At 34.9% G+C, this 16,168-nt stretch overlaps 1 long non-coding RNA gene across 1 annotated transcript in view; it reads right to left on the bottom strand.

The window, feature by feature from the left end:
• The window catches only part of LOC135269682 (uncharacterized), a 316,193-nt gene that overhangs the window by 249,005 nt on the left and 51,020 nt on the right, over nucleotides 1-16,168 (bottom strand). Inside the window, exon 2 of the long non-coding RNA XR_010337931.1 lies at nucleotides 6,758-6,847. This is a non-coding gene — a long non-coding RNA (uncharacterized LOC135269682). The remainder of the gene's footprint in view (nucleotides 1-6,757; nucleotides 6,848-16,168) is intronic.

Below are 16,168 nucleotides of genomic sequence, written 5' to 3'. Positions count from 1 at the left end.
TCTTAGAAGTTTGTTATTGCCAAAGAAAATAGATATACTTAAGAGAAGAAGCTTATAAGGATAATAAAATCCCAGAAGAAAAGGAAATTTATCTGGCTGATAGATACACTAAACCAATGGTTCATCAAGCTTTCTCACTCTCGCCACAATCAGATAAGATCTTAAATATACTCTGATTATCCCTGATTCTCTAATTCAGGTACTTTAAAACCTTCCATTTCCAAACCTCTGATTTTGAATGAAAAGGCCAATTGGAAACAAGTCAGATATTTTATCCAACCAGATAGACTTTGGAAACATCCAGATAGCCACTTGGACTCTCCTCACTTCCTCAACTAAAATTTAGTCTCTGGCCTTTATAAAATTACTTATCATGGAAACAAGAAATTAAACCAGGTCCTCTACCATCATTGGTGAAAAAACTTTACTCCCTATCTGGGACAAGTGGTGGCTTCCTGCCCCATTTATCAAAAACATAACCCTCATAAAGCTGGAAAGGTAAGGCAAGAAAGCAAACTCCTTCAGTAAGATCTTTTCTTGACAATTCAGTTTATTCAGTTCCCTAAATCTCATTGTGAATATGTTCTTACTATTCATATTAGTCGTTCTCACTCTGCTATAAAGAACTACCTGAGACTGGGTAACTTACAAAGAAAAGAGGTTTAATTGGCTCAAGGTTCTGCAGGCTGTACAGGAAGCATGGCTAGGGCCAGCCTCAGGAAACTTTCAATCATAGCAGAAGGCAAAGGGAAAGCAAGCTTGTCTTCACATGGCCAAGAGGTGAGAGAGCAAAGTGGGAAGTGCTACACACTTTTAAACAACCAGATCTCATGAGAACTCACTACAACGGAAACAGTAAGGGGAAAATCCACCCCCATGATCCAATTACCTCCCACCAGGTCCCTCCTCCAACACTGGGGATTACAATTCAACATGAGATTTGGGTAGGGACATAGAGACCAGCTATCACTATCATTTATATGTTCTCTAATTAGCTTGGCACTTTTTCTTGTATAATACACTTAATTTTTGTGTCCTTCCAAAATTCATATGTTGAATTCCTAACCCTGGAAATCAGTCCTTTTGAGAGGTGGTTAGGTCATGAAGATGATGCTCTCATAAATGGGATTAGTGCCCTTATAAAATACGTCCATGGGTGCTTGTTCACCCCTTCCTCCATCTGAGAACACAGCAAGAAGATGCCATCCGTGAGCCAGGAAATAGGTCCTCACCAGACACAAAGTGTGCTAGTGCCTTGATCTTGGACTTTCCAGCCACCACAATGAGAAGAAATAAATTTCTGCTGTTTATAACTCACTTGCCATATGGTATTTTGTTATAGCAGCCTGAATGGACTGTAAGAACCTGTAAAAGAGCCACTGTCTCTGCTGTTGATAAACTTTTGTTAGAACAAGTACTCTCTACATAGGGAATTCCACCGGTTCTTTCAAGTGATCAAAGGACCTTGGTAAAAATCATCCAAGAAATCTGAGTATTTCTTCCCTTATCTTCCAAATGGCATTCTCTATCATCCCAGTCATATGGAATGAGCACTTTAATAATTTCTCTACCCATAAAAGGATCCCAGAAACTATGACATTCCTTCACTTAATTTCTAGCACAATCTCTCAATTTTACTTTTGATTGTTGATTATACATTTCTTTTTCTTTGAAAGCCTCTGATTTCCCCTAAGTCCTAACCTGTCTCAAATTTAATGGTATCCTTTTTATTGTCACAAAGGAACCCTTTTATTAATACTTTTACTTTATTCTTTAGAAACAAACTTTCAATATCAATGCTTTTCTAAAAAGGCAAATTGCTTGTTTTATAACATAACAAAGTTCTCTTTCATGAATCTAAATATTTACAATTACGTCTATGTCGCCACCAATAAAAATACCTACACTATTACCATAGAAGAAAATAGCACGTAATTCTTGCTGTCCTATCAATCTACTAGACTTAGATGATCCTAAACATAATATTACCAGGTGTGCTCTGAATTATCTGTTCTAGAAGCAACAACATGATTATGTTACCCTTCCCAATTGGATGGAACAGCATCTCTGTCAAAAGAATTCATTTGAATTCTAAGATTCGAACCCACAGGACAATTATTTCTATGAATCCCAAATAGTCCCTAATGAGGCGTATTTTATTTGTGGCAGCCATGCTAATTGAATTGGATCCTGTTATCCAGTTAACCTAATAAGCCCTAATTAAATTTCTAACTAGACTGCCTTTTAAATTGTTTTCTTGTAACAACTTTATTGCATGATTTAAGTTTTTCAGGAGCTAGATTACCCAAAAGGTCTACAAAAATGTGTTACAACTACAAAATTTGGCACACAATCCCAGTCCTAGAAGAAGGCTGTGACCTTCCTTTTTCACCAAGTTGTCAACAAGACTTGAGACAAAAAGCTAAAATATTGGGAATAACCAAAAAGACTTGACTGCTGCAGTAGATCATGTGTAGGCAAACTTTATGCCTGGTGCTGCTGTTGTGTGGGCCACTCAAAAATTCTACTGGCATTCCTTCATCTTCCTTGATGTGCTCAAGGAAACATCCATGACAGGACAATCTTACCAAAACCACTAGCATCATTGCTAGAGAATGACAGTAACACAGTCCTTCAAAATCCTCTGGCATTGGGCATGATTCCAGATTCTGGAATGGGTGCTTTCACAGTGGCTGGAAGACACCGTTGTATTTTCCCAGAATCCTCTCTGATGGCTATGCCATCACCAAAATCATTCAGACCACAAATGGAATTCGTCAGATTGCCACTGCTGTTTTCACTCTACCATCTGAATGAAGATGTTTTAGGCATGTTTCAGATCTTTGAATTTCAACTGGCTTTCTTCAAACCTCAGATCTTGGTTTTAATCATGTGTTCATCCTTTGATAGCTAGTCTACTTTATTCCCAGATATGCCTCATTTTATCATCATTATTTTTTCTCAGATTCAGTAACTTGCCCAATATACCTCACTTTAACAGCCCAATCTCTAAGATCATAAAACAGTGATCTGCCTCACAGCATGTTCCACATTTGACACAATGGGTAGTACTTCAGGGACAGTAAGAATGTGAAGGGTTCCCTACCCTTATAAACTGTTTGGATCAACCTCAACTTCACAGTGATTCTTATTCCATCTCTAATAGTGTTTAAGAAAAGACTGTGTCTTAAACAGAAAGGACTAACCAAGTGTTCACAATTGCCATTTTTCACTTTCTTCTTTATCTTGACCAAACATTAGTAAGGTTTCTCTCCTTCTTCCATGCCCACAAGTCTGAGCAAGAACCAAAAAAGTAGAATGTGCTTTCTCATCAGCTTCTCCTAGGCATCTACTGGCCACAGTGAGGCTCTTTCTTGGTCAGACCCAATTGACCATTTTCTTTTGCCCTATCAAATTTCCTTTAAACATTCGACTTATATTTTACTCGATCAAATGAAAATCATTTTCTGTTTAATTTTGAGGCACTTGAAGATTTCTGAGATTTGAGTTTTCTCCCTATAGTCATTCTGAATAAAACCTTTCAAGTTTGGATTTGCTTTTGAGAGTGGCATTCACTTCAACAAATTTATAATACAAAAACTCAACAAAAAATAAACAGAAAAGCAAGGGAAGGAGACCTAAATATCTATGAAGAAGATAGAATAAATGAAATCGTGTATTTTTAAATTCATGAAGTAATACTCAAGAAATAAAATAAAAACTAGAGTATGCCTATTTTAAAACAATTCTTGAAAATGGGTCAAAGGATCACACATGGTATTAATTCATGTAATGTCTAAAAGCATCCAAAATATCTTTGATTTTATAGGTATATACTTATGTACATACACAGTAAAAGTATAATACATATAAATTGTTCACTAATTCTATTTGAGGATAAAGAGAAGGGAAGGTTTGGGCAGGATGCTAAAATAGGTATAATTGGCATCAGTTAATTTTTAATTTCTGTATAAATAAAATACAAATACAGCACAATGTTAACATTGCTTAAATCTGGCTGACAAGCACATGGGAATTTATTATATTATTCTTTGCATGTTTTGTATAGTTCAAGTATTTCTTAATAAATTGAATAAGCAGAGAGGGAAACTCTGTTACACTGAAGACTGCTGACAGGTAAAAGTTTTCTCTGAAATGCAAATGTAAAACTTTTATCTGTTATTTTGTCCTGTGTCTGTCTAGAGAAGTGATTCACAGAGGAGTTCCTAGTGCCTTGCAGTCAATTCTCTGTTGAGGCCTAGGCTCGTTTTCTTATCACTTTGATTCATTCATTAAAGGTAGATATTGTACATCCATGAATATTTACAATAACAACCTCTTATTTCATTAAAATGTAAAAATGAAACACATTTTTTAGCCAAATGATGATTTAAGAAAGAACTATATGTATGTATTTATTTTGCTCCCTTATTTCAAATAAGAGACTTTGCTAATGGGGAAGAGAAAAGATTCACACCTTTCATTTAATCTGCTTTTCCTGGACATGAAAAATCAATGCATACTATTGAAAGGTGGCTACCTTTAACAAGTTTGATCAAATTAGAAGAGTGTTTTAAAATGTCTATCTTCTCATACATTTTTAGATTTGCCTGTAATTTTTTTTAATCATAAATTTAAATAGATGCTGAGAATTCAATTTTAAAGTTGATAAATTCTAAGACTGCTTCATTTTGCTTTTAAACATGTTCAGTACATGCAGATGAATTTCGAAAGGATTTAAATGGGGTTAGTTGTGTTGGGAGTCAGAAGTTGATACCCGAAAATAAGACACCATGGCATACTGGTTATTTTGAGCTGAAAGAAACAAAGAAAATCACAGAGGAAGGTTTTCTGAGATTCTCCTACCTCCCTGTCTTGAAGCAAGCTATAGAAATTAAAATTCCCCTTAACCTTTCTCCCCTGAAGAAGGCCATAAATCCTAGCTGAAGTAGGTTGTCAGATCCTCATCCTAAATGGGTTCTTTCTCTATTCAGAAAGAAGGAATGCCCTTTGTCCCCAAAGACATAGAACACAGAGAAGAATCTGGACTAACATACCTTAAGGAGTTTTTCCCAGTTTGCTAACATTACATCATAGCATTTTTTTTGGCCCAATCACATTTCTCTGTAACTAACCACTTCTTTAACAGATTTAGCATAAAACATAGAGAGATTTCACTGTTTCTCTGGATCATAATTTATTCATGAGGACTTTTCTGTCATGCAAAACTTCTTAAATAAATTTGCATACTTCTCTCCTATTAATCTTTGTCAGTTTGATTTTCAGCTGCATCTAGGAACCCTAAAATAATTGAGAAAAATGTCCTCCACCACAGGTGAAAGACCTTTTTATTTTACATTAGAATTTTTTGTTTTTTTATATTTCTGGTGGTCTTGGTGAATGTAGAGATAGGTGTAGATTTTTCTTATTGAGAAACCTAACCCCTCAGCATTACTTTAGAGGTTTAGTTCATATAATATCTTGGCACTTGTTGAAAATACCATTTATTGAAGTAGAAAACAGGGTAGCCTATATCAGATATGAATACATGTTCAAATTACTGAAGGTGTGTGAAAAAGCACAATTTTTCCTGTGAGTTTATTAATAACATTTTATGTATTATTGTAAAAAGTCTATGCTTTACATTTCTGTGACACCTTATTTTTGTGAATCAAATAAAAGTCGTTGCCACTGCAAGAACCCAGTTTTTTAAGAACATTTAGAAATGAAACTCGTTAGAAGTGTACTGAATTTATACCTCGCATATGAAAATCGGGATACTGAATAGTGAACTAAATTAAATTAACCTTAATTTTAAAGAAGTGGTCCTTTAAATAAAAACTACTTAATAAAATGATGAGCTCTGTAACATAAAACCTGTCTTTGAATGCTGGCCATCTTGATTAGTAAGTAAGGGTGTGAATATGGGCAAGTAACTTTTCTAATAATCCACCTCTCAGGCCTGTTGTTACAAATATAGGTAATAATGTTTCTAAAAGCATTTTATAAATATGAGGTTCTGGTGTTATTCTGCTTGGCTTGAAGCTGTGGGAAACTATTTTTTCTGTATATGGTGAGTAATAGAAAATTATTATTTTCCTGGACTAAACAATTTTGATATATTCAGTCATGACATAACGAATGGATATATTGCTTTGCATGAATAGTTTTGATAGTGCTAACTTTACTTGAACTAAAATACACACACACACACACACACACACACACACATATTATTTGCAGGGGTAAATTGCCTGCGACTTTCGCAACTTTATGTGTGTGTGTGTGTTCATAACGGATGGAAGTATTAGGCAGAGAAAAATACCAAAAAATTAAGTGAGATATAAAAATGTAACTATTTTAAGATAAAAAAACTAATAGAATAAAACTTTGAATTATAGAAGTTAACGTAGGTCTTATTTTTCTCATGAATCCAGTTTAACAAACAAACAAAACAGAAGGGAAATCTTGACCAGTTAATCTACAAAAAAGAAATGGGATACTGAATACCTAAGACATCTGTCAAAAGCTTTCATTTAGATCTAAAGAAAACTTCTTATTTATTTTGCTTCTCAACCTCAGAAAACCTAGCAGGTACAAACTAAGCAACGAGGGAGCCTAATAATGATGAATTTAGCTTGAGCAACAAAAAGAAAAACCTGAAATTTATAGAGGAGGAGAAGACTAAAATGACAAAGGTGGAAATAAAAACGTAATTAAAAAATTTAAAAAATTGAGTAGCCACGGTGGCTCCTACCTTAATCCCAGAACTTCAGGAGGCCAAGGCAGGTGGATCACTTGAGCCAGGAGTTCAGGTGATTCTGGGCAACACGGCAAAAACCCGTCTCTACAAAAAAATACAAAAATTAGCTGGGTATAGTAGTGTGCACCTGTAGTCCCAGTTAATAGGGTGGCTCAGGTGGGAGGATCAATTGAGCCCAGGAGTTAGGCTGTAGTGAGCTGCGATCATACCACTGCACTCAGCCTGGGTGACACAGTGAGACCCTGTCTCAAAAACCTTCATAACCCTTTATAATTTTTGTTAAAGAGCAGAGTGCTGTAAGAGAAACCTGTTGTGCTTTTATTTCAATGTTTAATTTCAGAAAAAGTAAGTAATAGCCCTTTAACTCTTAGGTGAAAAATCATAGCAAAATTTACATATTAAGGTACACAGATAAAAAGTCTGGTGGTGCTAGAGGGAGATTAAAGATGGATGCTAGATCAAACATAAACTTATAAAAATCTATCATAGGATTTCTTAAGAAACCCGCACTGATTTCTGGGTTTTTAAAAAGGGAGAGTTATTATGAGACTAAACCATGTGATGCTTCTACAGTGCACTTAAAACATTTTGCCAAACAAAGACATTTCCAAGAATGTAAACTGCAATTTTTTTGTTAAAAACCCCAGAGTAACTTCTGTTGCAATAGCTACTAATGAAGAAAATGGAATTCAGTAAACTAAGAAGAAAAAGTTTGCCCCAAAACACAAAGTCCTAGGAGAGAAATAAACAAAAACAAGACTTGAAGGCCTTTTAAATGCAAACACACATACCTGCACACATACACAACCTAGATGTTCACTTTTGATTAAGCTGACTTTTAACCATTACACTCCTAAAAGAAGTCTTTTTCCTAAGAGGTCTCTTAGCAGGAATGGACCTGATGCTTCCCATTTTCAAGTTTCACAGTATCAAAAAAGACAAGACAGATAAACAAGTGGAGACAGATTTCAGACAAACACAAGGGCGGGGGTGCACTCAGGCAGAACAGGCTCAAAACCAACTCAAAACCTGATCTTAACTAAAATGCAAAGCAAGTATATGAGCCAGCACTATTGCTCCTCTGGCAGGGCCAGACAAATGGCTTAATAAGCCCAGAGAAGAAAACAAAAGTCTTCCAACATAAGATTCAGTTAACTCACACTTCAAGTGCATCAGCTCCTGATCTCCTTTCTTCCCAGTAGTGAAAGGGACATGTAATTTTGCACATGGGACAGCCCTTGGGAGGGTCCCTGGGAAAATCTCACCCAGCAGCATTCTCCTGAAGATTGTCTAGTCCCAAGCTGCCGGTCACTGGATGCAGCACCATCCTATTCTCTCTCAGCTGACTCACCAACTTTTGTTCCGCAACCAAACTGAGCGTGGGGCTGCGATTCCTCGTGGCCCAATAACAAGATGCAGGTGAACTGGAGAGGAGGCGAGTTCGTACATCTGTAACCAGTTACAGGAAGAAGACCTGGAAATTCTCACCAGACTAGCTCAAAATTACAAAGTTTTCCAGAGCTTATATACCTTATAAGCTATATGTCTATGTTTCAAAGTGTGCCTTCATCTAAAGACATAACTGATTAACTTCCTTTAATTTATAACTAAGGGCAGAGTCCTGAAGACCTTCCTCTGGAGCCTCAGTAAATTTACTTAATCTAAATGGGTCCAGGTGCTGGGGTGATCCTTATCTTGTCTCTTGCTAAACCATGGAGTTTTGGGGAGTTCCTTCAGACCCCCAGTAAACTGCTTTGTGGAGGCCTGGATAGTCTCTTCAGACCCCCAGTAAAACGTATTTAATCCTAAATGGGTCTTCTTAAGAATTCCTTCATTATCTTGTCATGCTTTAAGGCCCAGGAAAGGCTTAGGTGAAACTCTTGGTGAACTTTTGTTACATTCAAGCCTTCGTATAAGGCACTGGCTCTTGCAGCTTTTAGTATTTAGCTTAACCACTCGGTTAGCACTGAAACAGTTGTTATGAAGACCTGCGTTAATGAAGTCCGGCCTGCTACAGAAGCACTCCTGGTAACAATTTAGAACCTAATCATGGGCCAATCAAGATTCATAAACTGCAGAGCAATTTGAACGAGGAAAGAGTATTATAAAAAATTATTAACATCAATAGGAGATCATAGTAATGGTATATTAGGAACCAAGGGGAAAAGAAGACTCTGAAGAATTGAGGGATATTAGTTATAAAGAGAATCACTACCCTTAGGGATAAAACAGACTACAAATTTAAGGAGGAAATCTGAAAGAGTACTCCTTGTCTGCAGAACTTCTGAGAATGGCCATTGCTCCACTAAGTGGTGGATCTATTTTTTGTGTTATCACACTGGTAGAAATCTCTAGGAATCCATTCCTTCAGTGGTTCAGGAAAGCCAATCACATAAAGGTTCTGTGCTGTGAAAGTGGTTAGGGATCTGTCCTCTGGAGTGTAAAACAAAGCCATCAGTTGGGAGATGCTATATCTGAAATCCGGAAGAAACCATTGGGGTGCTGGGAGGAATTGTTTGTGGAAAAATTTATATACATACATGAGACTTACTGGGAATCACCTATCACAAGTAGTACACTGGAAGATTATCTCTGGGATTTTGAGGTTTTGAAAGAATGTTGCCCTTGGAAATGTTCCATGCAGTAATGGCTGCTGCTTGCTGCACAAACCTTTCGAGAGGAAATAGTAAGAAGTTTTCAGGACGGGCATGGGGTGGCTCATGCCTGTAATCCCAGTACTTTGGGAGGCTGAGGTGGGCAGATCACTTGAGGCCAGGAGCTTGAGACCAGCCTGGCCAACATAGTGTAAACCCATCTCTACTAAAAGTAAAAACAATTAGCCAGGTATGGTGGCATGCATCTGTAATCCCAGCTACTTGGGAGGCTGAGGCATGAGAATCACTTGAACTGGGGAGACAGTGTGCGGTGAGCCGATATCACGCCACTGGAACTCACTCCAGCCTGGGCAACAGAGAATCTGCCTCAAAAAACAAAAATAAGAAAAAAAAACTTGTTATAACTTTAACTACCTCTACTTACAAAGCTTGAAATTATGCCACATGGCAAATAAGAAATTTTTCAGTATCACAAGCAGAACAATGAAGGTCACATTTGAAACTGAGAGGCTATGCATTGATAATTGACACATTAGGCATTATAAGAAACAAGACCAAATGCCTCAAAAGCAAGAGAAAAATAACATAAACTAACCAATGACAATACAGATTTTTCACTGGCAGACTAGAAATTTATAATTACTATAAATAAGAAAATATTAGAACTGATAAAAATCAAATAGATATTCTAAAACTAAAAATACAGTAATTAAATGAATTTCATTAAAATTTTAAAGATGTAATAATCCAAAAATTAGGAATTCAATAGACTGTGTTAATATTTTAAAAAATTCTAAAAGTAGGCCAGTAAATGTATCTTAAATGAAACATAAAAAAGGAAAAACAGAAGAGAAAAATTCAGTAAAGCCTATATGACATGACATGGTGAGAAGATTAACATGTATTTAATAGAAGTTCTCTGAAGGAGAAAAGAGGGTTAGTTGGAAAGAAAACAAAGAAACAAACACATATTTGAAGACACACTCGTTCAGCCATAGAGTTATGAAGCTTGCTGAATCTTGAGCAAGATTATTATGAAGAAACTACAGATGGGTATGGTGTAATCAGACTTTGAATACAAAAGATAATAAGAAAATATGTAAAGTGTCAGAAAAATGGGATTACTGTATAAGAGTAAGCTAAAGATGAAAAGCTGAATACTCAAATGAAAAAATATGAGCTAGAAAGTAATGAAATAATATTTTAAATGATAGAAAATAACTGTCAGTATGTGTCACAATGCCTCATGGAATTATTCTTCAAACCTGAAATTAAATTTAAAAAATTTAAAGAACAAATAAGGAAGCAAACAAATAAACAAAACTATGAGAATTTGTTTCCATAAGTCTTTTAATATATTGCTAAAAGAAATGGAAACACAGTAATATGTGATAAATGAAAATAATATTGGTTAGACTAATACATACTGACAAATTAAAAGTATATTAATAAAATACTTAGTTTAACGTATGTGTGAAATTAATATTAACATTATTTCTGACCATAATTGTTTAGCTGATGTTGTATTCACTTTGCTGCTGTAAAAATTTATAAAAGCTAGACAAAACACATAGCACAGTTCTTTGCAGCCATTGAACCACAATCAATAGTGGCCTATAATCTTTTAATTCACCAAACTGAACAAAACAGTCACCTTAGTTTTCTCTCAGAGGAATTTTTTTCAAGTTGCTTCACGAAGTTAAGCCCATGCAGAGAGCAGCCGTCTTTCTGAGTAGAGAAAATAATAACTGGAGCTAGGGCTGCCGGGAAGTTAGGACTTAAGGGACATGGTGTTAGAAATAAGGTACCCATGAGAAACCCCCAAAACTTCTCTAGTTCGTCACCAACTCTCAATAGGCAAATATATTAAGAAAGCCAGAGACGCCTAGCAGAGAAAAATTTTTAGGATCAGAGAACACAGACAAGCACAGGCTTTTCTATAAAACAGAAAAACTAGCAAACTTTGGACTTTTAGTTGAGATCTAAAATATTTCACTGCTTAACAGAAAGGCTATAACTAAAGTTAATCCACCTACTGGGCATGAATCCAAATTACACAAGAACTGTTTAACAAAACAAAACTTAAAACTCTTTAGAGAGATTTATCATCATCCAGAGCCACTACCTGATAGCATACACAATATACAACTATTAAAAAATTTAGACATATAATAGAGCAGGAAACATTGTAGTAGTCAAAAAATAGAAATACACTAATATATTAACCCAGTCAAAAAATAGAAATACACTAATATATTAACCCAGTCAAAAAATAGAAATACACTAATATATTAACCCAATATTAAATATAGCAAAAGAAACATTAAGAGTAACTATGATTTTTAGGTTAAAAATGCTGGGGAGAAAGATATATACCATTTATAAAAAGTAAAGTAATTTAGAACTTATAAAAAGTGAAACTGCCAGCCAGCAAGGTGATATATCTAAAATTAAATAATCTTATTGGAGAGATGAATAGCAGACTGAAAATATACTTAGCTTATATAGATGTATTTTTTAATACCAGAAATAAGTCCAAGTCCTAAATAAAGATAAATACATTTCACTCTATTATAATTAAACCTTCTAACAAGATATAAGGCAACTAAAACTCACTGTTAAACCTATATAAGAGTATATAAATAAACTAAAACAAAATTACCATTCAAAATATAAATAAGGTCTGCTAATTGAAAAGAATTGTTTTTTAGAAAAATAGACAAATCAGGTGAATATAAAAGACAAAATGAGAATTTATATTAAATTCAGGAGATGCTCAACTTCGTTAGTAATCTGAGAAACGCAAATCAATACAATAACTTATAATTTGACAAAATACTTGTAAACAATCAAGAAGTCTGACAATATGTACAGTTGTTGAAAATGAGGGCAAATAAAAATTATTTTACACTTTGATATAAATATAAATTAAGACAATCATTTTATAAGCTCTATCTCAAAAACAAACGGTATTTTGATGAAATAGTAGAGACTGGCTAGTGCTCTTTATATATAACACTCAACAATTCCATCTCATAAATATTCACAAGGAGACATCTAAAGGATTTAATGAAACTGTGTCAAAGGGAAAAAAAGAAAAATAGCATAGTTATCTAATAGCAGGAGAATTAATACGGAAATGTAATACATTCATCCAAAGAAATATTGCTCATCAGTTAAAATTACTACACAAGATCTACCTATTCAAAAAGGATAGATTCCAAATATATCTTTAAGACATAATATATGTTATAAGATTCATAAAAATAATTTTTTCAAAATAAGAAGAAATTAACATGTACACTGTTTATGTGTATATGTATATTCATCATATTATCATATATATAACACACCCAAAAATATATTGACATACAGATACATACAGACTCATATACAGTTAGAGTAAAAGTAAAAAATCATGGATATAATATGATGCCTTATTTTTATAATGGTAACTTTTCCTCAGAGATGGAGAGATGGTGAATCCCGTGATGGGCAGGGCAAGAATGGTTGTGGGCTTCAATTCTATCTGTAATATCTTTTATATTTTTTAATAAGGGTGGTGGGTCTATTGTTTAGTATTATGCCATTCACAGAAATATTTCAGACAGTTGAACTAGTTTATATTTCAAAAAAGAAAATACAGCTCAGATGATCAAAGGTCACAAAATCATATTACAGATACATTCAAATTTGCATTTTTTTCTAACAATCTCATTTTTTTGAAACACAAGTTATATGGGGCAGCACATGTTAAAGAGAAAGTAATCTTATAATTTTTTTTTGTTTTTTGAGATGGAGTTTCACTCTCGTTGCCCAGGCTGGAGTTCAATGGCACAATCTTGGCTTAACTGCAACCTCTGCTTCCGGATTTCAAGCAATTCTACTGCCTAAGCCTCTTGAGTAGCTGAAATTACAGGCATGCACCACCACACCCAGCTAATTTTGTATTTTTAGTAGAGATGGGGTTTCTCCATGTTGGTTAGGCTGGTCTGAACTCCTGACTTCAGGTGATCTGCCAGCCTTGGCTTCCCAAAGTCCTGGGATTACAGACGTGAGCCACTGTGCCTGGCTGTCATCTTATACATTTTAAGGCTTTGGAGTGTATTCTTTGTGGCTTACATGTATGTGATTATAACCCTTATAATTTTGTTTTGGTCTCTCTGCCAGCCTCTTCAATAAAAATGTCTCCAGCTTCTTCCCCCCAGGAAATTCTATTATTCTTTGCATGAGAATACAGTGTGGGCCTTTGGTTTCTGTGCCTTGCAAACTCTATTGCCTTAGACTGAGCCAGGTGGTAAAGAATAGATTTCCTGCGCTCCAGGTTTTCCCAGATACAAAGTGTTGAGGAATGAGCTCCAGTTTCTTCAGTGGAAGGCAGGGAAAGAGGGCAGATGGTCCTAGTGGGATCAGAGGCCCATTTCCTTAAGAGTTTCTCACCATGATGAGAATTTTATTTGTTTCTAAAGAAAATCCTATCTAGCATTATTTAAATGAATGATATTTCTTCTATTAAGATGAGTTTCACTGCATTTCATTTAAAAAATATTCTTTAGAATTTTGAGACACGAATATTTAAGCCATTCAGGTACCTGCTTATATGAAAGGAGCGATACCTTAACTGACATTGTTTGATTTATCTGGAACGGGTGGTATTAGACTCAAATGGTCTTTCTTGAATTTGTGCATTCATAAAAACCAGTATGTCTCAGTTTTTCCCACCACCACAATTTAAGAGAACATGCAGAATCTCAGAATGTGATATGCAGAAGTTGAACAGTCTGGATTTAGAATATTATAATAATTGGTAAATTGTTCTCCAAGACTTAGAGTGCCACTAAGACAGTTTAATAGAATATCATCATAATTACATCAAAAAGAAATTTTTTGGTGGTCTGTGTTTGCTTTCTATCATGTGGCACAACCACCAGCTTAAAAGTCTGTACATAAGTTAGTTGAGTAAACAATAAATATCACAATGTACCTATTCGCAATAGCTTGAATAATGAAAAATGCTTTCATAATTATCTTAGGAGAATTGAAGACGCTATTTAGCATATTCAGTTTTATGGAGATGAGATTAGATGCTGGTATTTACCTTCATATAGGTAGAGTTAGGAGATAACCCCAAGAATGCACCCATACCATATACATATAACTCCTTTCTGAACAAATTAGCTTCCTGTTCCATTTTATAGAATAGTAAAAAAGAATAATTATTGTATTATAGATTATCCTTTGAATTTAAGTAGATGCTAACCCACCAATAGTCTACAAAATATTATTTCTTTGAGGTTTAAGCAAGAAATACATTATAAAATTGCCTGAGAGATAGTCTTCCTTCATTCAGTCTCTGAAATGGTTAATATAAATCAAAAATAGCAAAGTATAACTCAAAAGACATTGAAATTGTTTACAAATCACTTGAAATGTAATTTTGATTTTTCTGATTGCTGTCTAAAGATGCAGAAGGAAAAAATTGCCATGCAAAGTTGGAAATAAAAATCTATTTCTGGCTCAGCAATGGAGAGTTGTGCTTAAAAGACACAGTATCTCTGAACAAAGAACCGTGCTTATCTTATATATAGGGGATTTGGGAAACATCTTATCAGAAATTGGTAGGTTTTCAGAAGCAGGAATGTTTAGGGATTGGATGACCTTTGGCCAGTTACAAGATTACAGCTGCCACAATCAGAAGTGTGGGACAGTCAATGATTGGCTGTTGCAATTCTCAGTAGCTGATTGGGAAGGTTTTAAAATCACTTTTGGAGGTTTGCTGTCTTTAAGGCCAAATACTAATTCACATTTCTGTAGGAGAATTGAAATGTTTTATTCTCAAACACAACAAAAAGAAAATACACATTTGAATAATTAGAAATGCAAACTTTTCATCTCCCTTGTCTGCTACACTAATTAAAAATTACAGCAGAGAAGAAGAAATTCCAGATTAGCTGTGGAGATACAAAGATACTAAACACAATTTCTGTGAGGGAGCCGCATAAATATTTGTTTCAGTGATGTCTATAGAGTCTACCCATGCTGTAAGTAAATTATAATAATTTTACATTAATTCAAAGAGACCAAATTTAAGTTGCCACATTTTTTTACACAGAATAAAAAAGGTCGCACAATAATTTTAATCATATTAGCAGTAATAAACAGCCCATCATTGTGTTTTTTAGCTTCCATTAAAATATTCTTTGATACGACTGGCTGTGTCCCCACCAAATCTCAACTAGAGCTGCATCTCTCAGAATTCCCACATGTTGTGGGAGGGACTCAGGGGGAGGTAATTGAATCATGGGGGCTGGTCTTTCCCCTGCCATTCTAGTGACAGTGATTAAGTCTCAGGAGATCTGATGGATTTAGCAGGGATTTCTGCCTTTGCTTCCTTCTCATTTTCTCTCGCCACTGCCATGTAAGAAGTGCCTTTCACCTTCCACCATGATTCTGAAGCCTCCCAGCCATGTAGAACTGTAAATCCAATTAACTCTCTCTTTCTTCCCAGTCTTGGCTATGTCTTTATTAGCAGCGTTAAAATGGACTAACACAATCTTCTAATCTCTCTCAAGTCCAATTGTATGCAAGAAAGAAAAAACAAAAAACAAAAACCACACATTTAGAAATTTAGGTTTCTCTATGATGAATAAAATACTTATTCAAAGTTTATGTAACATTTTACCAAGAGGCTAAACTTGTATTTTCCTGTAGAGATCCCTGTTTTAACCTAATGAATATGAATATAGAAAATAAGGTAGCTTCTATCCATTAATCTTTAAAATGTAACTGC

Source organism: Aotus nancymaae, unplaced genomic scaffold (genome assembly GCF_030222135.1).
Source record: "Aotus nancymaae isolate 86718 unplaced genomic scaffold, 86718_ANA_hifiasm-v0.15.2.pri h1tg000057l, whole genome shotgun sequence".
Classification (NCBI taxonomy): Eukaryota; Metazoa; Chordata; class Mammalia; order Primates; family Aotidae; genus Aotus; species Aotus nancymaae.
Note: the sequence above shows the minus strand (reverse complement) of the source record. Positions and strands in the feature narration are given on the sequence as shown.